Source organism: Portunus trituberculatus, chromosome 21 (assembly GCF_017591435.1).
Source record: "Portunus trituberculatus isolate SZX2019 chromosome 21, ASM1759143v1, whole genome shotgun sequence".
NCBI lineage: Eukaryota > Metazoa > Arthropoda > Malacostraca > Decapoda > Portunidae > Portunus > Portunus trituberculatus.
In genome coordinates, this window is record NC_059275.1 from 9,097,485 (window position 1) to 9,114,984 (window position 17,500).

At 39.3% G+C, this 17,500-nt stretch overlaps 1 protein-coding gene across 3 annotated transcripts in view; it reads right to left on the bottom strand.

Annotated features, from left to right (window-relative positions):
- Positions 1-17,500, bottom strand: part of LOC123506875 (adenomatous polyposis coli protein-like) — a 367,568-nt gene that overhangs the window by 333,911 nt on the left and 16,157 nt on the right. Inside the window, exons 2-3 of one of the 3 annotated variants that reach the window (XM_045259242.1) lie at positions 15,742-15,933; positions 6,690-6,808 (exon numbers count right to left, since the gene is read on the bottom strand). The gene's annotated coding sequence lies outside the window, so the exon portion shown is untranslated. Of the gene's footprint in view, positions 1-3,985; positions 4,321-6,689; positions 6,809-15,741; positions 15,934-17,500 lie in introns of those variants that run through there. The other 2 variants (XM_045259244.1, XM_045259241.1) reach the window with 2 other exon arrangements.

Consider the following 17,500-nt stretch of genomic DNA (forward strand, 5'->3'; position numbering starts at 1 on the left):
AATCTCTCTCTCTCTCTCTCTCTCTCTCTCTCTCTCTCTCTCTCTCTCTCTCTCTCTCTCTCTCTCTCTCTCTCTCTCTAGTAGCTGATGTGGTCTGACTGTTTCGTGTTGTTGTTGTTGTTGTTGTTGTTGTTGTTCTCCTTTATCATCATGAGAGAGAGAGAGAGAGAGAGAGAGAGAGAGAGAGAGAGAGAGAGAGAGAGAGAGAGAGAGAGAGAGAGAATAAAGCTAAAGAAAGAACGAAAAATGTGAATATGAAAGAAAAGAGGAGAAGGAGAAGGAGGAGGAGGAGGAGGAGGAGGAGGAGGAGGAGGAGGAGGAATGAGTGGGGACAGAGGAGAGAGGGGAAGGGAGTCGTTAGTGTGATCCTCCTCCTCCTCCTCCTCCTCCTCCTCCTCCTCCTCCTCCTCCTCCCCTGTGCAGTGTCTTTCCCTTCCTTAAGTTCTTCCAATACGCCTCTTCCCACCATTAAGTCTATATTAGTCTCCCCTCAGCCCCAAGGTCACGCCCCAGTAGTAGTAGTAGTAGTAGTAGTAGTAGTAGTAGTAGTAGTAGTAGTAGTAGTAGTAGTAGTAGTAGTAGTAGTAGTAGTAATTTATTGTTTACTAACTTCAACAAACAACAAAGTCAATATACCACGTAGTTTGTTATTATTCATTTTGTTCATTGTTATCAATAAATTATTATTATTATTATTATTATTATTATTATTATTATTATTACAATTATTACTATCTATTTTCTTATTGTTTCCTTTCTTAATTCCTTCATCATCTTTTGTACATCATTTCCTGTTATCTTTTTCAAGTCTCCCTTTCTCTTTCCAATTTATCTTTCTCTTCTTTTTTTCTATTTTTTTATATTCAATTTCTTGCTACACATTTATTTCTCTTCTTTCTATTTCCTTCACTTTCTTTATCTACATTTTCTTTTCTTTTTTTCTATGGCATAATTCTCCCCTGTTTTATCATTCCTTGTTGGTTCTCTTCCCTTTCTTCTTCTTCTTTTTCTTCTTCTTCTTCTTCTTCTTCTTCTTCTTCTTCTTCCTCCTCCTCCTCCTCCTCCTCCTCCTCCTCCTCCTCCTCCTCCTCCTCCTCCTCGTTAGTTCCCGCAACCAACCCTTCATTAAAATCCTATATGGAGCTGTACTCTTCCTCTTCCTCTTCCTCTTCCTCCTCCTCCTCCTCCACCTCCTTTTCCAAGCTATTTTCCATGCCAGCGAAAGCTGGAGGGAGTGGTGGGTGGGGAGGAGCCTTCTCCTGTACTGTCCTGTCTCTCTTATCTGTAGCCAGTTAGTAGTAGTTACCAAACAGCCTCGAAAGGACCATCAGGTCTGTTGCTGTTTGGCTTTCCTTTGTATTCCTTTGTATTCCTCCTCCTGCATATATTTCTTCCATTCCTTCATCCTCCTCTGTACAATTCATCCTACCCTTCCCCATTTCCTTTTCATTTTTTTTCTCTTCTTCTCTCCTCCTCCTCCTCCTTCTATTCCTTTATTGTCTCCTTCTTTCCTTATCTTCCTTTCTATCCCCTTTCTATTTCTTCCACAATTATCATTTTCTCCAATTTCCTTCCTTCCTTCCTTCCCGTCTTCCCTCTTCCTCATTCCTTCATAATTTTCCCTCCCTTCCTTCCCCGCCCCCTCTTCCTCCTCTTCCTAATTGTCACTCTTTCTCCTCCTCCCTCTTCCCTCTCTCCCGTTTTCTTTATCTTCCCTCCTTCCCTCTTCCGCCTACATAATGTCACCTTTCTCCTCCACCGTCCTCCTCCTCCTCCTCCTCCTCCTCCTCCTCGTACTCAGCATTTAAAGGGCGCCTCTGTATCATGTGATTGTTATTGTTGTTGTTGTTGTTATGGTGGTAGTCTCTCTCTCTCTCTCTCTCTCTCTCTCTCTCTCTCTCTCTCTCTCTCTCTCTCTCTCTCTCTCTCTCTTATCACCGTTTGTAGCAAGATAAGAAATTCATTCATCTACCTGTTCACCTTTACACGAGAGAGAGAGAGAGAGAGAGAGAGAGAGAGAGAGAGAGAGAGAGAGAGAGAGAGAGAGAGAGAGAGAGAGAGAGAGAGAGAGAGAGAGAGAGAAAAGCAAGATAGGAAAGAAGGAAAGAAAAGAGAGAGAGAGAGAGAGAGAGAGAGAGAGAGAGAGAGAGAGAGAGAGAGAGAGAGAGAGAGAGAGAGAGAGAGAGAGAGAGAGAGAAGGAAAAGCAAGATAGGAAAAAGAAAGAAGTTGAGAGAGAGAGAGAGAGAGAGAGAGAGAGAGAGAGAGAGAGAGAGAGAGAGAGAGAGAGAGAGAGAGAGAGAGAGTTGGGATATGGGGAAACAACAAAAGCAAAACCACTAAAAGTAACCTTAAAATAAAAAATGAAAAAAAAAAAAAAACTTTTAGAAACAAATACGCATCTGGTAAAAGAAAATAGAAAAAATTTACTAACGTTAAGAAAAACACAACTTTGTCAAATCCGAACACTCTTAATTAGTACAAGCCTTAATTAAATCCCCGTCCCTTTAAATAAGTAACCAGTGACTACTTTAATTTGGCATCTCGACTTAGTACAAGCCTTAATCAAATCCTCCTCCTTTTAAATATATAACCATGTGTACTTTAACTTGGCATTCCAACTTAATACAAACTTTAATTCAATCCCCCTCCTTTCAAATAGATAGCCATGTGTACTTTCAATCTGACATCTCAACTTAGTACAAACTTTAATTAAATCCCTCTCCCTCTAAATATTTAGCCATGTGTACTTCAATCTGACATCTCAACTTGGTACGAACTTAAATTAAATCCCTCCTTTTAAATAGATAGCCGTGTGTACTTTAATCTGACATCTCAACTTAGTACGAACTTTAATTAAATCCCTCTCCCTCTAAATATATAGCCATGTGTACTTCAATCTGACATCTCAACTTGGTACGAACTTAAATTAAATCCCTCTCCTTTTAAATAGATAGCCGCACTTTAATCTGACATCTCAACTTAGTACAAACTTTAATTAAATCCCTCTCCTTTTAAATATATAGCCATGTGTACTTTAATCTGGCATCTCAACTTAGTACAAATTTTAATTAAATCCCCTCCTTTTAAATGTGTACTTTAATCTGACATCTCAAATAAGTAAAATCCGAACATTCTTAATTAGTATAAGCTTTAATTAAATCCTTCCCTTTAAATAGACAGCCGTACTTCAATATGGCAGCCCAGTTCAACCAATGTGTGAAGAATGTTATGGAATGTTCCCAGTCAACCAACATGATAACTACTTATTATCTGATATAAGAAACAGAAATGCAATAAATCACAACGCTACTTCAGGCGATTTGCTCAGTTGTAGAATATACGGAAGAGAAACTTTAAAAAAAATCCAACTTTAATAGAATCCGAACACTATTAGTACTTACTTTAATTGAATCTACTCCCTTTAAATAGATAAATGTACTTCAATCTGGCATCTCAGTTCAACACACGTCAATAAATCCACACACTAACACATTCAATTCTCTCATTTAAATCCTACTTCATTAAATCGAATCCCTTAAATAACTTGTTCCCTTCATTAAATCCCTTTTATATAGATTCTTGCACAATTAATTAAGCATCCTATCTTACTTAAATCCCAAGTGCCATATTTAAATCCCCACTAAATTAAACAACTACGTACTCTTAAATCCTCTTAATTAAATCCCTAATCTTAATTAAACCCACGTCCATTGATAGTAACTTCAAATTAATCCACTAGCTCAATTAAATCCTACGTAATTCAACCCTATACTCCTTAAAGCTCACTTAATTAAACACACACACACACACACACACACACACACACACACACACACACACACACACACACACACACACACTTAAAAATCTCCTTATTGGTTCAACATTAATTATCTGATTCCTGAGTCTATTCCAGTCAAAATAACACACACACACACACACACACACACACACACACACACACACACACACACACACACTCACCTCACGTCAGGTCAGGCGGGGGCGGTGACTCATGACCCAATGTGACAGATGACCTGCTGTCTGTCTGGTGCCTTACTGTGACCACCCTTTCAAAAACACCCTTAAAATCACCCTCAATCACTGCACACTACACACGCTGATCACTAAGGAAGGGTGTAGGGTGAAGGTGTACCCCTCACACTCACTCCCCCCCACTGGACACACGCACTCGCTCACACACACGCACTCTGGCACAGCTGCAACACTCTGGCACTGTGGTGTTGTGTTGTTTGGAGTGTTAAGGGGAGGGGCACCTGAAGAGCGGCACACGTACTCCCTCCCTCACGTCTAACAGCACACTGAACCCACCTGGGATTTCTCGCACTCGCTGTCTCCCTCTCTCTCTCTCAGTCTCGCCTCCAGTCCACCTCCTCTCTCTCTCTCTCTCTCTCTCTCTCTCTCTCTCTCTCTCTCTCTCTCTCTCTCTCTCTCTCTCCTTCCCCATCTTTCCGTCCCCACCCATTTTCTTTAATGAGGCGTGTGATGTGAGGGAAAATGTGGTGTTTTATGGGTAACTCTTGTGTAATTGAAGCATGTGGTCGTTTGTTTTATTGTTTTCTCTTGTCATAATACATAAAAGACGAGACAATACTTGTAAATTGGAGGGGTAACTAATTGAAAGAATGACTAAGACTGGATAAGTAAATAAGTAAATAAATGAATGAAAGAATGAAAGAATGAATGAATGATAGTGAATGTCTGACCAACTAAGATAGAATGAAAAAATAAATGAATGAATGAAGAAATGAAAGGGTGAATATCTGACCAAGTGACTGATGGAATGCAAAAGTAAATATTGAACCAACTGACTCACAGACAGAACGAAAGAATGAAGAAAAATGAAAGAGAGAATGCTTGACCCACTGAATGTTAAAATGAGTGAATGAATGAACAAATAAATCAGTGAATGTCTGACTAACTGGCTGAAGGAATGAGTGAGATTAACAAACGTCTAATATAATGAATGGCTGATTGACAAAGAGAGTTAATGACACACAAGGACAGGCAGCATCAACTCACGTCTCCCTGTCACACCATCTCACTGCCTCTCTGCCTCCCTGCCTCACTACCTCCCTGTCTCACTGCCTCACCATCTTACTGCCTCCCTGTCTTACCACTTCCCTGCCTCACTGCCTCACCATCTCCCTACCTCCCTGCCTCACCACCTCCCTGCCACACCACTTCCCTACCACACTGGTTCACTGCCTCATCATTTTATTGCCTCCCTGTCTAACCACCTCCCTGCCTCACTGCTTCACCATCTCCCTACCTCCCTGCCTCACCACCTCCCTGCCACACCACCTCCCTACCTCACTGTCTCACTGCCTCACCACCTCCCCGTCTCACCACCACCCTACCTCCCTTACTGCATCCCTGTCTCCCTGCCTCCCTGCTTCACTATTTCACTGTCTCATAACCTCCCTGGCTCTCTTTGTCTTACCATATCCCTGCCTCCCTACTCAGCTGAAACAAGGAGAAGCCCCGCCGCGGCCACCCTCCCTCCCTCCTCCGCACTTGCAAACATGGACTGCCTTGCTGACGTCACAGTGTAAACAAAAGGAGAGTCGAAGAAAAACGAGAACAATGAAAATAAATCGATAACATTCCTTGGTCCCAACACAACACATAAATAAATAAATAAATAAAATAAATAAATAAATAAATAAATAAAGATGTATAAGGGAATAAAAAATCAATCTTAGATAATATATACTGAAAGAAATATCAAGCCTTCAGTAATTAAATGCCAAAATAAATACTTATTGATCTACTTAAATAAACGACTTCCTTTCTATCTACTGATCTAATTAACCTAACCTTAATTAAACCCAGTCCTATTAATAAAACCTTCAATTGAACCCACTAGCTTAATCAAACCCTATCTATTTAATCCAACCTTAACTAAACCCACTCACATTAACTCACACATAATCAGAACCTTCAATTCAATCCACTAGCTTAATTAAACACTACAATATTCACAGCCTACATTAATTCAAGCCAAACATTATAAAAACAAAGCTGTATTCATTCTTGACCTACCCTAACCACTGCCATTAACTCCTTCTGTACCATGACGCGTTTCCATATGTATTCTGGTTAGTATTTGGTGATTTTATACAGCTTCAGAAACTCACGTGGGAATAAAATAATGAAGACTGTGGCTATTTATCTTTTGACCTCCATAGACCCTTTCTAATGTCAATAAAATCGTCTAATCACACTCAATACGCAAGGGAAAAAAGCGTCCCAGTACTGAAGGGGTTAAGGATTTTGTCTTTGTTACATTTCTCGTGGCGCTTAACCTCTTCTGTACCATGATGCTTTTTCATATTCATTCTGCTTACTATTTAGTGATTTTACACAGCTTCACAAACTCATGTGAGGAATAAAATAATGAAGACTGTGGCCATTAATCTTTTGACCTTTATAGACCCTTCCTAATGTCAATAAAATCCTCTAATCACACCTAAACCGCAAGGAAAAAATGCGTCCCAGTACTAAAGGGCTTAAACTTTCAGCGACGTAATAACATCCGTAATATTGTTGAACTGAAAGGGAAACAAACCGTAGAAAAAAATCCCTATACGATCTTATAATGGTAGACAATGGACGTGCAATAATTGTAGATGGAAGGTAAAACTGCGTCCCTGGAACTCCCTACCTGCTTCTGTATTTCCATCTTCCTACGACTTGACATTTGTTCCTCTCATGTCTTTTACGAAACTGGCAACACAGTGGACCTTTTTTTCATATTTTGTTGCCCTTGGCCAGCTGTCACTCCTGCATAAAAGAAAAAGAAATTACTGATGATGGTTAAGGATTTTGTCTGGATCATCTTTGTTACATCTCTCGTGCCACTTAAAGACTTCCATTAGCTCAACTTGACGCTTCACTGAGGAATCTAAAACCCAAGGGAAAGAGAATGCAAGGTAGTCTCAGCTAATAGGGACTGGAGCACAAAATAAGCTTCATCTGTGAGGGGTTAATAGTGACGTCACGTTTAGGAAGTGTCGGCCGGTCTCTCCTTACCTTGTCTAAACATTGAACTTGAAGGAACACGGTCATCTTAACACCTTCAGTACTGGGACACATTTTCACCTTGAGATTTGTGTACTGTTAGACCATTTTATTGACATTACGAGGGGTCTATGGAGGTCAGAAGATTAATGGCCACAGTCTTCACTATTTTAATTCCCCACAAAAGTTTCTGAAGCTGTATATATCATCAAATAGTCAGCAGAATGAATATGAAAACGCGTCATGGTACTGAAGGGGGTTAAACACTTCGCCTAAAGGAACACGCTCATCTTAAAGGATCCAGAGTCGTTAGGTGTGAGTGAAAGGAGTATTGGAAGGCAGTTTGAGTTTGGAAACGGCTGGAAACTCCCCCCTCGTGAGACTTAAGTGTTTAATATATCTCTGTTATTACGGCACGCTTCAGAGAGAGAGAGAGAGAGAGAGAGAGAGAGAGAGAGAGTGTGTGTGTGTGTGTGTGTGTGTGTGTGTGTGTGTGTGTGTGTGTGTGTGTGTGTGTGTGTGTGTGTGTGTGTGTGTGTGTGTGTGTGTGTGTGACGAGAATATGTAAAGCACGTGTAAGAAGATTCTCTCTCTCTCTCTCTCTCTCTCTCTCTCTCTCTCTCTCTCTCTCTCGTATTTCATCTTCTGACAATCTAATATTCTCCATCCTTTATACCTCCTCTTCCTATTATTCCGCCTCCGCCTCCTCCTCCTCCTCCTCCTTCTCCTCCTTCAGCCGCCTCTTCCTTCTCCTCCTTCTATTATGCAGCCTCCTCCTTCGCCTCCTCCCTTCTTTTGTCTTCTCCTCAGCTAACACACATTTTGATTCTTCCTTCTTCTCCTTCTCCTCCTCCTCCATAAAGAACAACAACAGTTCTCTCTCTCTCTCTCTCTCTCTCTCTCTCTCTCTCTCTCTCTCTCTCTCTCTCTCTCTCTCTGACATCCCGCTACAAACAAGCCAGTAAGTCAGCTGATAGACCCGCAAATCGCCTCTGTAATACTGTGTCGCTTGCTATCGTTCCATGGTCCGTATTTAGAAACGCTTGGCTCTCTACTCACTACTGTTTTTCAAGGCTACCGAGACGACTAGTGGGGTTTTCAAGAGCGCTTCTCCAGTTAATAAAGTAGAAATCTTATCACTCTGCCTCTAGAATCGTAAAAACACCTTAAATAATTCGTGTACATTTAAATAAAGCCTGTTGAAAAATAGTGGAAGTGAAGCGCAGAAGTGATGGACAATACGACCCCCATGTATTGCGGCCCTGCAATGCCTGTATAATCCCGCCACACTCACGCTGATGGGCAGAAAACGAGGCTATTGGCAAGGGCAGGCTCGTGTATTTCAATGGCGCTGTGTAAATTGTGTCATAAAAATATCTCGTGGGAAATTTGATAGTTTGTGAGTTTGGTTGGGTTAGTTTAATGATGTAAATTGTGTAGTTTAATGGTGTAAATAGTGTAAATTGTGTAGTTTAATGGTGTAAATGGTGTAAATGGTGGTTTAATGGTGTAAATGGTGTAAATGGTGTAGTTTAATGGTGTAAATGGTGTAAATTGTATAGTTTAATGGTGTAAATTGTGTCATAAAAAAAAAAAAACCTAGTGAATTGTAAAGGTGTGGGAAATTTTATTAGTTTGTGAGTTTGGTTAGGTTAGGTTAGATAAAACTCGTGTATTTCAATGATGTGTAAAATGTCATAAAAATATCGTGAAATGATAGTTTGTGAGTTTGGTTGGGTTACATTAGGTTAAGCTTGTGTGTTTCAATGATACTGTGTAAAATGTGTCATAAAAAGTTTCATGCATTGAAAAGGTGTGGACAATGTGATAGCTTGTGAGTTTATGAAGGTTAGCACACAAAAACACTATTGCCATTGTAGAAATATTCAATAGTTCGTCACATCCAAACAAATCCTAGCAAAATACACAGATAATTAAAGCAAACTTGCAAAGTATAAATAAATAAACTTGAAAGATAATTATGACAGGAAACAGGAAGGGCCTCAGCTGGTGATACTCCCCACACTTTACAAACTCCCCAACACACCCTAGACCTTCTATCAGTAATTCACACAATGCATTAAATAGTTACCCATGTCATTACCACAGTCTCTCCTTCAGACTAACAGCCACACAGTTTCACAAGGACACCAGCAACAAGAATGACATTTATATTAGTGTAGGAAAGTGTGTAAGCTGAAGTAAGTGTTTTGTCACTGCATTGAATAGTAACCCATGTCACTACCACAGTCTATCCTTCAACCTAACACCCACACACAGTTTCACAAGGATAGCATTATAACAGTGTAGGAAGGAGTGTTAGCTGAGGTAGATGAAGTGTTTTGTCTCTTAGTAATTCACACAGTGCACTGAATAGTTAAGCTCATCACTACCACAGTCTCTCCTTCAACCTAACAGCCACATAGTATTACAAGGACGCCAGCAACAGGAATGACATTTATGATAGTGTAGGAAGGAGTGTTAACTGAGATAGAAGTGTTTTGTCTATTAGTTAATCATACACTGCCTTGAATAGTTACCCATGTCATTACCACAGTCTCTCCTTCAACCTAACAGCCACATAGTATTACAAGGATGCCAGCAACAGGAATGACATTTATAACAGTGTATGAAAGTGTTTGCTAAGGTAGAAGTGTTTTGTCACTGCACTAATAGTTATCAATGGCTTTACCACAGTCTTTTCTTTCACCTAAAAGCCACACACAATTTTGCAGGAATGACATTTATAACAGTGTAGGAAGGAGTGTTAGCTGACATGAAAGGAGTGATTTTTCTATTAGTAATTAACACAGTGCATTGAATAGTTACCATGTCATTATCAGTCTCTCCTTCAACCTAACAGCCACATAGGATGCCAATAAAGATAATGACATTTATAAAGCCTTTTGAAACCGTGGAGGTGAAGCATAAAAGTGTTGGAGAATATGAGCCTATGCATCATTCATTCTTAAATCACACGATAATTCTGAAGAAACACAAGGTTGGGGACAAATACAGCAGATATACAAACATAAAACACTGCACCGGGTTTTCTTTATTTTGTGATGTATTTCAGAAGACGCCAGCCAATCTAACATTTGGTGGTCTGTGCTAATAGTTCTGTAGATGGGACAAGGGAATGGCAGTGGTGAGGAGGTACAGGATGAAACAGAAGCAATGTCCTTTTAACCTCATCAGTGTCATGACCTGTTTTCATATTCATTCTGGTTACTATTTCGTGATTTATACAGCTTCAGAAACTCATGTGGGAGATTAAGATAATGAAGACTGTGGCCATCAAATTTCTGACTTCCATAGACCCTTCCTAATGTCAATAAAATAGTCTAATCATACACAAATCTCAAGGTAAAAAATGCATCCCAGTATTGAAGGGGTTACATTCTTCAGTAGCATGAAACATTTTCATATTCATTCTACCTACTATATGGTGTTTTTATACAGCTTCAGAAACTTATGTGAGATTAGAATAGTAAAGACTGTGGCCATTAATTTTCTGACCTCCATAGACCCTTCTAATGTCAATAAAATGGTCTAATCATACACAAATCTCATAGCAAAAATGTGTCCCAGTATGTTGTGACTGTCATGTTCTTCAGAGGGACAAAGGAAGCCACTGTTCAACACAATACATAAATAAAATGCTTCTACTCCATCATGTTATTTCCCACCACCAAACTTCACTCACTATTAAATGAGTAACATACATTTCTACACCCATGTCAATTCTATACTTGATTATCTTTTAAAAATCCCAGTTACATGTGCAATACTTTACAACATACACACTAATGACAAATAAGGGTTAAAATTTCTTTCAATTCCTTCACACCAAAAGAAATACTTTATATACAGCAATAAAAGCAAAACACCCACACTTACAATCCTTGATGTGAAGTGAGTGTAACAGAGAGCAGGAATTAAATAGACAACTTCCACAACAAACACAACAAACAAAACTATCACAACTCATAAACATCCCACAGTGTATCACCACATCCTGCCACTCACTGCACCACCACCACCACCACCACATCCTGCCACACACCACTATCACTACCACTGCACCACCACCACCACACCAGCCAATCTGTCCTTTGTTAAGTCATTAAGGGGATTTATTCCAACATTCAGCTATACACAAACATCCTTCTTTTTCTTTGATGCAGGAAGAGTAACAGAAAGGACAATAAAAATCCAATAGAAAAGAAAACAAAACTTGAGGTGCTGGGTTCAAATTTCTCCCTGGCGAGTTTCTAATCAATACTGGCAGACGATTATCACCATCATCACCACCACTACTAAACCCAAGCCTGCCTCTATTTTTTTCTTTTATATAGCAAGGGTAATGGAAAGGACAACAAAAATGCAATAAAAAAGAAAAAAATTGAGGTGCTGGGCCCATAAAGGGTTGAAATTTCTCCCTGATGAGTTCCTAATCAATATTGGCAGATGATTGTCACCACCAGTCAACCAGTACCAACACTGCTACACCCAAGCCTGCCTCTGCTCACATTGTCACTAAGGCCTCTGTGATGGACAACAGTCACCAATACAAGCTAATCATCTGCACTAACTCTCTCTCACATTCCTCTGTATCTCCATAGCCACATTGCTCCTTTTTATAACCCATACAAGTGATCCTGTAATCAACCATCCTTTCTTTAACACACTTCTCTCTCTCTCTCTCTCTCTCTCTCTCTCTCTCTCTCTCTCTCTCTCTCTCTCTCTCTCTCTCTCTCTCTCTCTCTCTCTCTCTTATAGTTTTTCCACACTATAACTGTTCCCCCCGATACAACTATATATACTCTCATACCTTCAGTCTTGTTCTATAATTATTTTTTATATTTAGTTATTACCCCAAAAATGTACACTCCATCTATGTCAGTGATTTTAAAAACCATCCAATGTAACTCTTATTAAACTACACCCCATAATTTTCCTAGATGAGAATGTGCTCTTACATGTGTGCCTTTTATTAGTTCTGAGCTACACTGAGTACAGGGTTGGTGTGCTGTCATGCTCCAGGGCATAGCTACCTTTAGTAAGCCACTCAGCAAAAGTTTGATAACCACTCATCTATGTACACAGTGTTATCTCAAGCAGTGGTAAAGCTGAAAGGGAAACAGGCTGAAGCAAAAGTATAATAAGTACAGTGGAACCTTGGCTTACAAGTGCACCAGCTTACAAGAAATCCAATGTGCGAACCATCACACAGTCAATCTTTTATTTTGAGTTCCAAGCCAAAGTTGCTCTTATCAGAACATCATATCATCTTGATGTGCAAGACTCATTCTCCTAAGTGACACACACAAGTACACTCAGTGACTGGTATGCACCATCTCACAGCTGCCATGAACAGCCTCGGGTATGTCTGACAAGTGGTTGTTCTTACGTGCATCATGATATAAATCTCCTTAAGCTAGCCATACACCTGCAGATTTGATCGCTCATGACCAACAGATATGGAATGCGAGAGATGAAATCTGTCACTCTACTCGCCACTAACGCAGAGACTTTATCGCTCATATATCCAACTCCACCTCCAGTGTGTGTTCAGCAGTGGTGGCATGCGCAGTGAGGTAAACAAGTTTTGGCACATAGATATCATTAGCACCAGCACCTGATTTTGTTGATTTTCTAAGTTTTGCATGTTCTTTTCGAAAAGCATTCCTCAAGTTTGCTATTTTCTTCTTTACAAAAGCTACATCACAGGCAGGGTTTACTGTTTGACAAAAATTTACAAGACTTTTGTAGGCTGATGCTCGCTTGTCACGATTTGAATATTCTGCGGATTTTACTTGCCATAAGCACGTATTTATTCTATAGATTTCAATGAATTCTGTAATTAATTCTGTATTTGTTAAACAAGCGTCAGCTACCGAAACCATGGTGACAACGCTCAGGGTACAACCTATCTCTCCTGCTGTCAGCCACACACTGAGCTATCAAACCTGTGGAGGGTAAGAACTCTCATACATTTATCCATAGACTCAGCGATAAAATCTGCCGGGGGTAAAAACTTTCGACATGATGAAAGATCAACATGAGAGGTTTAATGTGCGAGATTTTATCTTTTTCACCCTACAGACTGGCAGATATTCGACAGATTTGGTCTGCAGGTGTATGGCTAGCTTTATTTTTAATATCATGAACCATTGTAAGAAATCAACCACAAACTGTAAACAAAGATGACAGAACACTTCAAAATTTTGGATTTGCCTTTTTCTTTATGGTACGTCAGCAGACTTTTTTCATCTTCCATTTTTGGCTTGACCACTTCTACTCTTATACTGGAAAAAAATATTAAATGAATGGTTGTCTATAGTCAGCAGAGAGGTTAGGTTAGGTTAGGTTACTATAAGTTAAGTGAAGCACAGCAGTATGCTACATTAGTTTACCTCATCACTACAGCCAAGTTAAACTGTAACAGAGACTTTGTATCATTCACAAAAGAAATGCCAAAGTGGTAGATATCAGTTATTGTCTCATTATATTCCGTCATTCCCTTAAAAGAAAAATCTATAAATTAAAAGTTCCTTCCATCAGAAACAGCTCACAATCAAATCCCCAGTGTCATTGTCAACACAGAACAACATAACTAACCAGTTAAACCTTGACTGAAACTCTGTTGGGATCATGAACCAAGCTTTTACAGGTACAAATTAATCCTCTAACTCTTCTTGAGAAGTTCCTTCCTTCATCCGCATCAAAACACTACCCTGACATCCTAACTCATCACACCTAACACACAAACAAGCTGGTGGACTTGTAGTGGGACTTTTCATTACAGCTTTTTTGTTGCCCTGGCCATCCTGCATAAAAAGAAAAAAATGAATAAATAAAACACAGCCCTCAAAGTTGATGGCAGTACCTCTCAATGACACGTCGTCACACTGTCACTGTGATCAGCTGATAATAATGTAACTATTTGTTGGCCAAACATTTAAGTCATTTATATTATACAGAATGTTGTGATCAATAAAATATCTATCTACCTCTCTCTCTCAGCTACACTAATAGCCTAGACAGGACAAATACATGATCAGACAGATAGATGATACCTTCTCTGGGATCATGTTAAAATCAGCGAACCCAACACCTCCCATGCCATGAGAGGGTTTGCTAATCTTGACATGATCCCCTTCTCTGTAATGAATAAATCTGACACTATTCTTGGCTGCTACCAAAATTATCTTTTTGAATGCAGTGTAGTGGCATAGAAGTCTTCCATATAGTCCCCAGTAACCATCTTCCCAACACAACTAATTGATGACACAAACTTGGAAGATATTATACAGTGTTCCGAGATCCCAGTGCCATCAGACCCTCACCATTACAAAACAGACTATGGTGGAAGTTGTAAACTTGTAAGACTTTCCAAGAGTGTGTAATGATTCCAGGAAAGATTAACAAGGACTCTACATTATGCATTGGAAAAGACACCCATCAAAACCCAACTTATTATCTATTTGGCCTTTAAAAACCATGATGTGAGAGGGAAGAGTTTGAGAATATGAGCACAGGAAGAATAGCAAGATAAGAGTTACATTGAAATTAATAACTTTCATAACACACTTCTGCACTGCACTTCCACTACACTCTAAAGCAGTGGTTCCCAAACTGGGGGAAATTTGAAGCTACCAGAGAGGAAATAATTACACTACCTACTAACTAAAAAATCTCAAAGTCAAATCAAAAGTCCTTTCATTTGTTACTAACCGCTCTCTATGGCTATGCTTAGTTGTTACTAACTGCTCTTTATCCACTTTACTCTGTAACTATAAGTTTATCAGTATAGTGTACATTTGAAAAATAAATTAGTAAATAGTCTCAGTGTTTTAACTGCTCTTTCTCTCATACACATGAACCACTGCTCTAAAGGCTTTCAATGTAATACAGATTTATAAAAGTGTTTTTACTGTTTTAGTGGCAGGTTAACAAGACATCTTATTTTATTTTTTCTTATGTAAGAGGAGAAAGCTGATCAAGGGCAACATGAAATAGAGAAAATGCCCACTTAACTGCCACTCATCTTGCAGGTCAGAGAGAGTTGGCCGAAATAAATAAATGTCTTGAAACCTCCCTCTTAAATGAAGTCAAGGCATAGGAAGATGAAAATATAGGAGCAGGCAGGGAGTTCCAGAGTGTACCAGGGAAAGGCGTGAATGACTGAGAATACTGGTTAACTCTTACATTACCCTCTTCAATACTGGATCACATTTTTACCTTGAGATATGTGTATAATTAGACCATTTTGTTAACATTAGGAAGGGTCTATAGAGGTCAGAAGATTAATAGCCACAGTCTTCACTATTCTAATCCAGCCCAAGAGTTTCTGAAGATGTATAAAATCACCAAATAGTAAGCAGAATGAATATGAAAACGCGACATCGTACTGAAGGGGTTAATAGGAGCAATACTTGAAAATCATCTCTGTGACCTTTGAAGACAGTGATGGTGGGATGACAGGGCATAAGAACACGCCGCTAAGTAAGGAAATGTTAACTCAGAGCATTACAAGGTATCAAAATAATAAATATAATAACCACCAACTAACACACGAAAGAGAAAGAACTGAGATGATGGACAGACAGAAAGATAAGGCGACAGTGGAGAGCTGGAGGGGATACAGATAAAAGTAACACATGCAAAGTACAGAGGCATCCGGTACCTACCTTGTCTGTGGGTGGGGAGGCTGAGGATGCAGCAGGAGAGGCAGCAGAGGCACAAAACACACACAGGTGCCACACTCGCACGCGCCGCGCACACCGCCGTTGATGTAAACAAGTCCTGCCAACTCTCGGTGCTTCCGGCCTGGTCTGATTCGGCGCCGTGCTTCTCTCATCTCGGCTTCATTTATTTCCATGCTTCCATGTAAGCAAAATACACATAATTAGCAAATTTACATCTTAAGCCACAAAAAATATGACTTTTGTTTCCATCCCGGGAACGAGTTATTATTAAATAGTTGTTGACCCAAGGGGACACTGCGTCACTATATCATGGAATGTCCTCCCAGTGCTGAATTTAGGACACAAGGTCAACATGACTTGTATAGCCTCATTGACCACCTCCTAGACTCAGCCACTCTCAGGGATATACTCAGGGAATATCCTCAGTTTGCTCCCAGACTGTAGGATGTATTAGGCAATAAGGTGTGCAATATCTGTATTTATTTATTGAAGTACTTGTATTCTTGTTATGTATACTGTCTATTGTTATATTTCGATACTTTAACCTTAAGTCTTTGCCCAGGGGGTGGGTGGCAAGGTCCATCCTCCTCCTTGTTGTAATTATTTATTAATTCAACAATAAATTTATCAATCATCAATCTCTTCAGTACCATGAAGCGTTTCCATATTCATTCTGGTTACCATCGGGCGATTTTATGTAGCATCAGAAACTTGTGTGGGGAATTGATATAGTGAAAAGTGTGGCCATTAATCTTCTGACCTCCATAGACCCTTCCTAATGTCAATACAATGGTCAAATCGTGTACAAATCTCAAGGTAAAAATGTGTCCGAGTAATGAATGGATTAAGCAAGTAGTGGGGAATTAAATGTCTCAGGGAACAAATGTTACTGTCCACAAGATAATTGTATTTCAAGCATCAATTTGGATCACCCCACGGTTACAGATCAGCAAGTCTGTTAAAATATGTCTTCTCGCATGGGACTCCTGTTTACTTCTCGCATGGGAGTTTAAGTCAATCACAACGCATTGCATATTACAGTCAAGTGGGGAAGCTTAGTAATGTGTTGATTGAACCTCGGATCTGTTAACGCATCTTGTAACATTTCGTGACATGTCAAACTGAAACCTACTTGTATGAACGGAAAATAAGCAAATGAATTCAAGAAACAAAACCAACACCAGCACCACCACATGTGCTCTCCCGTCCCTCTCTCTTTCCTTCCTCGCTCTCTAATATTAAACCGATAGGTACAGAAGGCATTGTTCACCTCACAAAAGACGTCACGGCGTGCACTGCGCTCACGGGGACGCCACATGCCTCACCCTTCCTTGTTGGCTTGTTGCTGTCCTCGCCTCGCCTTGCCTCGCCTCATCTATATATGAGCCTATGGGCCTGTTATTATTAGTAGCTTTTATTATTATTGTTATCATTTTCAGTGTTTTCCAAGTTCATAATGCAGGAATAAAGTTAATCTATTTCTAGATTTGTTCTTTTTTCTTGTATTTTCCCTTTATAGTCAATAATGAACTCTTTTTTGTTCTCTGTTTATTCTGTAGTTGTTGTTTTTTATTAATGTTACCTGTTATTATTATTATTATTATTATTATTATTATTATTATTATTATTATTAATTATTAGTATTATTAGTATTATCATTATTATTATTTTTATTTTTTATTATCATTATTAGTAGTATCATTATTACTATTATTATTATTATTTTTATTATTTATTATCA